The 9,925-nt window shown below is 44.2% G+C and overlaps 1 non-coding gene across 1 annotated transcript; it reads left to right on the top strand.

Moving 5' to 3' along the window:
* Positions 1–261: 261 nt before the first annotated feature.
* LOC141636444 (small nucleolar RNA R71) lies at positions 262–368 on the top strand. Its single transcript, XR_012541054.1, has one exon. It is a non-coding gene; the product is annotated as a small nucleolar RNA R71 (small nucleolar RNA).
* Positions 369–9,925: the final 9,557 nt, after the last annotated feature.

Below are 9,925 nucleotides of genomic sequence, written 5' to 3'. Positions count from 1 at the left end.
TTGGGATCCCCAAAATCTGGGTTGTCGAATCTCGCAGTAAGGGCCTCTATTGCGGCTGTAGTAGGAGATTCATCTGCTCTTCTCTGATTTCCTGTAGAATTCCCATGCTCAGCTTTATGGGTGGCCATATCTTCAATAATCTTCCACCCCTTAGTCTCTCCACTATTCTCCTGGAATCTGCCATTAGCTGCAGCATCCAGGATAGCCCTCTAATCATCATAAAGCCCATTATAGAATTGATTACATAGGAATCATTGCTCGAACCCATGGTGTGGAATAGATCGCACCTGTCTCTTGAAACGAACCCATGCCTCATGAAAATCCTCATCAGAACTCTGTCTAAAGCTTGTAATCTGAGCTCTAATCGCATTGGTCTTCGATGCCCATAAATATTTTTTTATAAAATGCTAGGGCCAGCGAATTCCAATCAGTAATCCCATTAGCAGCTCGATCCAGATCTCGGTACCACTCCCTAGTAGCATCACGGAGCGAGAATATGAACATCGTCTCTTTTATCTGGTCCTGGGTCACACCTGCTGATAGGGGTATGGAACAACAGTAGTCAATGAATATCTCCATATGTTTAGCTGCATCTTCATTTGCAGCTCCCCCAAATTGGTTTCTCTCAACCAAGTTAATGTAGGACGGTTTCGCTTCAAATTTTCTATCCGTCCCAGCTGGCAACGCGAATCCCTTATAGAGATTCTCAGCTTTTGGATCGGAGTGACTGGATATTATTGCTTCTTCAGCCATATCTGGAGAGGTAATGGTCTCAGCTGAAGAGGTAGAAATAGGAGATGATGGTGGATCCTCCTCAAATAACTCGTTCTCGTAATAACTTGACAGAGTACTCACCTCTTCCTTTGTCGGCAATACACTAGATGATCGTCTCAACTCACGCAAAGTCTTCTCGATCTCAGGATCTAACGGTCGTAATTCACCACCCTGTGACCTGCGCATAAGAGGAAACTACAAGTAGAATATGAGAACAGTTTAAAGAACAAATGTCGCTTAAACCAAGAAAAAGACTAAAATAAAAACAACTAAAAATTAAACAATTGCCTCCCCGGCAAGGGCGCCAAAGTTTGATACCGTCGTAGAGTATCAAAAATAAAATTTACAATCCAAACTACTACTATAGATAGTGGCAGTCGGGGACGAACCACAAGGAGGCAAGCAATTTAAAATTGTCTAATTTAAGTCTAAAGTAACAGTTTCGGGGGGTTTAATTTGAATGAATCTATAACTAAAGGCAATAAAATTAAAACTAACTAAAGCAAATAAATGAGCAATTAAAGAAAATAGATGAAATCAAATATTAAAAGGGTGCTAAGATGGTTGGTTCACTGTAGTTTCGACGGCATTATCCTAGGTAAATCTGAAATAATCACGTAAGACGGGAAAAATAAGAAGTCCTCTCAGTCCATTCTTAACGGGTAGCGTCTTTCGATCTAGCTACGGGTCCCTAAGTATCACTAGTACTGACTCTCGCCCTGAAAAGTGATTCTTAAAAGCCTAAATTTTACGTATCTTTCGATCTCAGTATAATTTAGTCGTTTCAATTGGTAGTCTAATTCCCTCCCCTATCTTTTGATCTAATGGGTCGGTCAATTACTAAGTATTCAATTAGTCGCGTGCACTCGATTTATCGAATTAAGCAATTAAATCAATTAAAACGAAGCAGATCTTACGTGAGCCGGTCGATCGACCAATGGGCTCAGTCGATCGACCAAGACCCGAATCAGGTTTACGAATTCTACGCCACCTACACCACAGGTCCCCTACATCTTAGCACGAAGGGTTTAGCTACTCATGAAAAAATTTATAACAACAACGAAATTAACAATTAACGAAATTTAATGCATGATTAAATAAAATAAGAAAATAAGATGCATAAACGAAATAAGGCTTTGGGAAACTACTCTATGCAATCCTAATCTATGAATGAATAAAAGTAAACAGAAATTAAGGAATCAAAATTACCGAATGAAAGCACGAAGAAGTATCCGGAAGCACGAACTTTATTAACGAAAATAAAGCTAATTGTATTGAATGTTTATTAATAAAACTTGGTATTGAATCCTAAAAATTCGATGCTTCATCTGAAACATAGGTTCACGTTATATAGGAGTATAGCATGACTCTTATTCTAAAAAACCTAATTGCAATTGGGCTTCTAACTCTCGTGTAAAATTGCGTCAGAGTCGCTGTGTGGTCGATCGACCACTAGGACCAGTCGATCGACCATGCTTCGCTGAACAGTAGCTTCTGATCTGATTTAGGAATCATACTCTGGTCAATCGATCAAGGGCACCAGTCGATCGACTGCTTCAACAGGTACTTTGCTCCAAAAGCCTCGTAAATTTGTCTTTCAGGCCTCGATACGCGCACCAAGTTTTCTTCCCGAGTCTTTACTTCACGTCAAGTCCTATGCCTAATACTCAGGGACGGATTCAGCTCATTTTCCACTGCATTCTTCCCATTTCTGCAATATTACACAAAAAACACGAAAGTAGATGGAAATAGGGAAAATAGTAGCATAAACTACATAATTCAGCTCTGAAATGCGTGTAAAATATAGTGGAAAACATCATATTTAGGACACGCATCATTGAGGAGCACCTTCACGGTCACAGAGGTGAGGAGCTGTTGTTACGGGAGGCCGACTACGACACCTTCCGCTTGTCGAGGCTTGCCTGGTACTCGATTGAGGTATGTTTTCCTCTGTTCTTTGTTTTCGTTTCCTCGTTTTAATAGAAGGGTTTGTTACCTTCGATGCGGATCCACATTGTAGGGTGTCGACGCGTTGATGAGGACCCAGCCCCCAGTTTTCCCGACACAGACCACCTTTCAGGGGCCGGGTGGTTAGGAGCTACAGCTGCGCTTGCCAGAACCTACGGCCGCTGAGGAGACTGGCGATGGCATGGAGTTGAGGTTAACAGTTCTGAGGGTGAGTATCTGATTTGAATACCCCTCCTTGTTTGTATTTTGCCACGCATTTTTGTTGTGTTGAAGGGCTTTTCTGGCTGTAGGTGTCGACCGCTAGTCATCAGGCTTTGTGGCGGATGGCCAACCGTTGGAGGACACTTGCTGGTAACCTGGGTGCGAGGGAGTCTCGGCTTGCGCAAGTGCTTTTTGTTGGTTGTTTATGTGTGTTTTTGTGTTGCCTTTCACGTTTAGATCTTAACGACCTGTACTGTGTTTTACAGGGTACTGCGAATTCGGCGGAGCTTGCTGGGGTATATGCTGAGTTGGACACAACGAGGTCGGCAATTGAGGCATAGGAGCTGGGGATCATCAGTCGGGACCAGGAGCTGAGGCATCGTGAGGATGGGTTGTGGAGCCGAGATGCGGAGATTGCCTCTCTTAGGGCTCAGTTGGCTGCGGCGGAGGAGCTTTACGTCATGATGGAGTACAAGACATTGGAGAGTTCTCCGGAGAGGGGGCCTGAGCAGGAGGTGGTGTCTGCCTTGGTCGCGACTCCTCGTGAGACCGAGACAAGCCAACCGAGAGGCGTTGAGTAGTTGTACTTGTTTGTCCGTGTTTTGGACTTTTGTTTGTACATATTTACATTTTGCGTGAGGCGGTTTGTATACATGTGTTTTTGGATTGTGGTTTATTTGTGTTTGGTTTATTTGTGTTGTGTTTCGGAGAAGCACGGTCAGTTGCTGGTTCCCCTTCGCTTTGCATTTGTTCCTGCATCGTTAGTGTGGAAAACAAGCAACAGGTAACACGCACGCATAAACGTAAACACGCAAAAGCATTTGATGAAAGCAAAAAATAACCAAGATTAGTCAAAGTTAAAATTTGAAAATTAAAATTTAGAAATTTTGCGACAGGTTGTCACGTTTGGATTTTTCAAAAGAAACTGATCTGAAATTTTGAGCAATTAACTCGTGTTTTGAATTAAATTGCACCGAATTTTGCCGAAAATTGATTTGTAACTCGAAAAACTAAAGCTCAAACCGTCGCAGATGAATTTTAAAAGAGATTTTTGCGATTGTATTTGATTTGATTTTTGTGAGATCAAGGCTCGAATTTGTGAGAGCTTGAATTTTTGAAGAAAATTGACGTCGTGTTATCAATTCTCGAATTTGTGGAAAATGTGAAAAAGCGAAAAATTTTCGTAATTTTTTTTGACTGACATAAGAACGATCCGTCGCGGATCGGGCGACTAGCCTTCCCCCCCCCCAAAAAAAAAAAAAAAAGAAGAGTAAAAAACCGCATGCTTAAAGCTGTGTCATGGAAACCGTATCGGATTTTGTAAAACGCGAAAACAAGGAAATATGAGTGTGAGAAAACACAAAAATTGGCGATAGAAGCCAGCTCTCCCTTTTTTCGGAAAAACGCGCTGATTATTTTGTATAAATAGCGATGTTTGTGCTTCATTGTTTCATCATCCAAAACACGAGAAACATCTCTATAAAAATATTTCTTCTTCTTTCACAAAATTATTCATGGATGCCTTCGAAAATAGATTACGACATTGGTGTCGGGATTTGTCGCCTCCCGAGAAATATCAACTTGTTGTAATGGGAGTTGGATAATTGTTGGTGCTTCGTCACGTTAAGGTGCAATCCTCATTCCTTGAAGCATGTTCTCGGTTTTGGGACTCGAAACATCATGTTTTCGTTTTCCCGAAAGGTGAAATTTGCCCTCTTGCCGAAGAATTGGGCACCATTGGAGGATGGACGGGTTGTACTTTGGTGCTTCCTCCGACTCGGTAGTGTTACAAAGAGAAGTTTTGTTCAATGTTGGGCTTGTCAACGAGCCAAGTGAACTCTCTCCTTGCTCCTCATGGTCTGGATATGTTGGCTCTTATCAACATTTTCTCAAACCGGTTGGATGTCAATGTCTCGGAGGTGGCTAGGAGAAGGGCGCTTGCCTTTTGCCTAGTGCATGCATACCTCCTTGTCGATGCCTTGAAAAACGAGGGACCAAAGTGTTATGGTAGTATGCCCCTTGTGCATATAGTTGAGCAAATGGAACATGGTAGGGATCCATCATGGTTGGTGCTTGGCGAGATCATCCAAGCTTTGGACAAGAAGGGCTCTTGTGGAGAAGCTCCCTCGTTCGGATCTCCAAGGATCCTCCAAGTGTGGCTATTGGAGAGGCTAAGGAATGTAGAGCCTCAGGCCGATTCTTCTTCGTACTCCTTCCGTCACCTTACTATGAGGAAGAAGTTGTATTCGGAAAGTTTTGCATCCACCGAGGCCTATTGGACCTCGAGATTGGCGGAGGAAGGTGGTCCTCATATCCGTTAGGTGGTGTCATGGTGGCACTTGAGGTCCTTCACGGGGTTGCCCGCTCCGACCACTAGTTCTTGTTCTTTGATGGTGGTGGGTTTGAAGGTTGCCTCCTTCAACTATCCTGAAAAGCTTACGAGGCAAATGGGGCGTCAACAAAAGGTGCCCGCTCAAGATACTCTCGTCCAAGAGAGTATATACTGGAACTCTCAGCTCGTCGAGGTCTTCGAAAGTTGGTGGGCCACTCAGCCGATTTGGGAGGTACAAAACCCCTTTGCCACTACATGGGTGACTCCCGCTTATATCAAGTGGTCAATAGATCAAACCTTGGAGGAGAGGTCCAAATCTCGTAAGGACGAGGTCGTCGACTTGAAGTATAGAGAGGTCGGCAAGGCTAACCGTGCCTTATTTAATAACTTTGTTGATGGAGCTAGCCAAGATGTAATGAGGCCACCAAAGAGGAGAAGCTCGGGTCCCAAAGAGGTAGTGGGCCGTGTATGGGCTCGACTTGGACCGAGTATGGGGTCATGCAAGAGACCGGAGGCCATCGCCGTTGTAGATCTGTTGAGGATCCGTTCCGAAGAGGAAGTTAATGTTAGGCGGACCAGCAAGAAGAAGAAGGGAAAGATGTACCCCGAGGGAAAGGGTAAAGGTAGAATGGAATAATGAAGACCTCCATTACCCATTTTATTATTATGTTGTATTAGTGTTGTGAGTTTTTATTATGTTGTAATAGCTATGTATTGTGTATTTAGTGCTAGTTTTACTATGTGAGATATCTTAGTTGACACTCCAGCTTCGACAAGTTGTAGACTTGCTGAGCTTTATTTATTGTCAAATTTGTAATCCTTCTCATTATTAATTATATAAGAGGATTGCTTGTGTCAAAAGAAATTCTGAACACTTGTTTCTTCCATCCATTTTGCAAAGGTAATTCGGTTTGAATTATCCTAAACATTGCACTTGGGAAATGGGATTTTTGTGGGAAGGGAGAAAAGGCATCTTTTTTGTGGAAAAGGGGAATGTTTCTCCCTTCTCTTTTTGTTAAAGTTGATATGGGTGATATTATTTTGATTGTGGGGATGGTTGTATCCTTCTTGTGTAAGAAAGGACTGCCTACATATCCACCTCAAAAGGTGAAATCAAACCATGATCATAGTTCGAAATATTTTGTTAGTTTTATTTGGGTTTTGTGGTTGTATCCTTCTTTTGTAAGAAAGGACTGCCTACGTATCCACCTTAAAAGGTGAAATCAAACTATGCTCGTAGTTCAGGTGTTTTGTTTGAGTGCACATGCATGTTGCCTTTGACAGATCAAAGGATGTTCGAAACGTGGCAAGGTGCCGCAACTTAGACTCGATAAAACATGCAATTTCAAATCAGAGAGCGCTGAGGAACTTGACTTGAACGGGATACGGTGGTTACTAGTTGTAAAACTAGGGCGAGGTTCGTTAGTTGCTAGGTCTTAAGGGTAGTATTTCTTGAGTTGGTCTAGGTTGGTCGGGTTTGTGAAATCCTCTCCGTGTAGGTCACTCAGTCTCACTGCGCCCCCCTAAAGTATTTTCCTAACCAGGTATGGCCCGTCCCAATTGGGTTTGAATTTTCCCCTCGGATCGATGGGTAATGGTGCTCGAACCGACTTGAGGACCAAGTCGCCTTCTTTGATATTCCTGGGTTTGCCCTTTTTTGTTGAATGCTTGTTGTATACGTCGTTGTTGTATACATCGTTGTTATAGGTGGATGTTGTGCAGGTCATTGAGTCACCGTTCGTCTAGAAGCGTTAGTTGTTCAAACTTTCGACGGGTCCATTCTGCCACAGGAACTTGACTCTCCAGTAGAATACGTAGATATGGGACTTCCAACGCTACTGGTTGAACCGCCTCCATACCGTATGCTAGGTAGAAGGGTGTGGCTCCTGTGGGTGTTCGAATGGAGGTTCGCTATCCCTAGAGTACGAATGGGAGTTTACTCGGCCAATCACGGTAATTATTTTGCATCTTCCTGATGATGGTTACAAGAGATTTGTTTGCTGCCTGTACCGCTCCGTTGGTTTGGGGACGATAGGGGGATGATTGATGCCGCTTGATTTTGTACTTATTCAGCAAGGCTTGTGTTTCCGCCCAGAAGTGAGAGCCTTGGTCGCTAATGATTTCATGGGGTACCCCATATCTGCAGCTGATGTTGTCCTGGCTGAACTTGGCCACTTGTTTGGCAATCAAGACTGCGTAGGACTGTGCTTCCACCCATTTGGTGAAGTAGTCGATGGCAACGAGGACAAGCAATGCCCTTTGGTTCCTACCGGGTTGACTTTCCTGATGATTTCGATGCCTCAGGTCGAGAAAGGCCAGGGTGATGTCATGGTGTATAAAAGGGATGATGGTATGTGTTGTATATTGGCGAAGATTTGGCAATTATGGCAATGTTTGACATAGTTTCGGCAATCGGCTTCCATGGTGGTCCAGTAGTAGCCTAACCGCATGATTTTTTGGGTTAGCATCATTGCGCTCATGCGAGGGCTGTATTCTCCGTTGTGGACCTCTCCCATGACATTTTTGGCTTTGTGGTGGTCAATGCAAAGGAGGAGGATACCTTGGGGTATTCTTTTGTATAGTTGTTCTTGGTTTATCACGAATTGTGATGCAAGTAAACGGATGGCTCTTTGTCCTCTTGTATCAGAGTTGGGAAGGAATTCGTTTTTGGTTTTGTAGTTGAGTATGGCTTGGTACCAAGGTTCGACATGGTTTTCCTCGTCGTTATTGATGGCGAAGATGTGAGGTGGCTCGCTCCTTGTATTTGACGATCATGTCATCGACATATACCTCCACCTCCTTGTGCATATCATGTCATGTAGGAGTGTGGTGGCGGTTCTTTGATAAGTCGCTCCGGCATTGATTAGACCGAAGGGCATGACCGTGTAGCAATACATACCTCATTGTGTGGTGAATGCAGTTTTGTGCATTTCTTCCTCAGCCATTTTGATCTGGATGTACCCAGCATACCCATCCATGAATGATAATAGGGCATGCTCGGCGGTGTGGTCCACCAAGATGTCAACATGTGGCAGAGGGAAGTCGTCTTTTGGACTTGCTTTGTTCAGATCCCTGAAGTCGACGCAAACCCGAATTCTCCCATCCTTCTTGGGTACAGGAACTTTGTTGGACACCCAGTCAGAGTATTCAGACACTTTTATGAATATGGCTTTGAATTGCTTATCTACCTCTTCCTTGATTTTCAGGGCACATTCGGCGCAACTTTTATTTCACGGGTTTAGCTCCGGGTTTAATGTGTATTTTGTGCTCTGCAATTTTCCTGTCTATCTCAGGCATGTCTTTGTTGGACCAAGCGAATACGTCCTTGTACTCGTGTAAGAGGCTGATGAACTACTGTCTTTCCGAGGGGTCAAGGGTGGTCCCTATCCTAAGTTCTTGAGGTCTGTTGTCGGTTCCTATTTTAATAGGTTCGGTCTCCTCTATGATGGGGGTCCTATCCTCTCGTTTGTCAAGTTCTTTGGCTAGGTGAGGTGGATAATCACTCAAGTCGAATTCCTCATATTCGTTCAGAAATGCATTGCAGTTAAAATGAGACGAGTCATAAGGAAACTTAGCGTTCATTAAGTCGACTTGAGCGAAAAGCTCGGGTAGGACAGACATCTCATGGGCAGTTATAGGAGTCGTAGTAGAGGAGGTGGCCCCTGGATCAAACTCCAGATTGCTACCTTCCGTGGGAGTGGGGATGACCTTAGTTGACTCGGCCTCTAAAGCAGCCACACGTTTGTGATAAAACAGTGGAAAAGGAACTTTGACTGGGACATCAGGAGTGCTAGGAGCTAAGACAGACTCTGACTCTTACTCGGACTCAGACTCCTTCTCATCTTCACTTTCCTCTTTAAACATAGGGCCTTCTCCAGTTGTAATCTTGAGAATGCCGCCTTCACGATCGGTCCACTTGACAGTATTCCTCCAGCCTTGTGTAGTTTTCTCCGGGTGAGTATTAGAGATTAAGGCGGTGGGATCGAACGGGTTGTCTTTTAGAGCAATGTTGACGATGTCCTCATACCCGAGGTGCTTGATGTTCTCCTCTCCGAAGAGGAGATTGACGACTTTTCCATCGAGGCAAGGGGTCGACTCAGATTTGGTTGGCACAACTTTGGTGTTTTCGGGGATGAAGTAACATTCTTGAAAGACTTTTACGCCCGGGCGTTTGACTTTGGCTACGGAGTCATAAATTGGCTCAGGAAAGCCGTTGTAGAGCTCGGATTCTCCCTCGGGGATGAAGTATCGATCGAGAGTCAAATGGTATGGATGGGGGATGACTCCGTGCTTTTTGGGCTTCCATATTAGGAGGTTCATCTCCTGGATGTCATCATCGGTAGGCTCATAGCCTAGCGCGAAAGGGATGTTGGGTACCTCGCCTGTTTCATAGGAGGCAAGGGGTTCTTCAGCGGATTGAGGGGCAGGCCCGAGAAATAACCCTGGCGCATCAGAATGCGGTTGACTATGAGGTTGGAGACGGGTCACAATCAAAAGGTACTGATTCATCGGTTAGGGCATTCACAGCTTGGAATCCCCACATTTCGATGTCGTCTTCCTCAATGACCTGAGAGGCTATTCCCTTCCTCAGGATATCCTTGATCGGGGAAGCGGGAATTGTGATTGTATTCCCGGTGAAAGGGACCCTGA

This window comes from Silene latifolia, chromosome Y (assembly GCF_048544455.1).
Source record: "Silene latifolia isolate original U9 population chromosome Y, ASM4854445v1, whole genome shotgun sequence".
In the NCBI taxonomy this organism is placed as follows: Eukaryota; Viridiplantae; Streptophyta; class Magnoliopsida; order Caryophyllales; family Caryophyllaceae; genus Silene; species Silene latifolia.
This window is presented reverse-complemented; position numbering and strand designations above follow the sequence as displayed.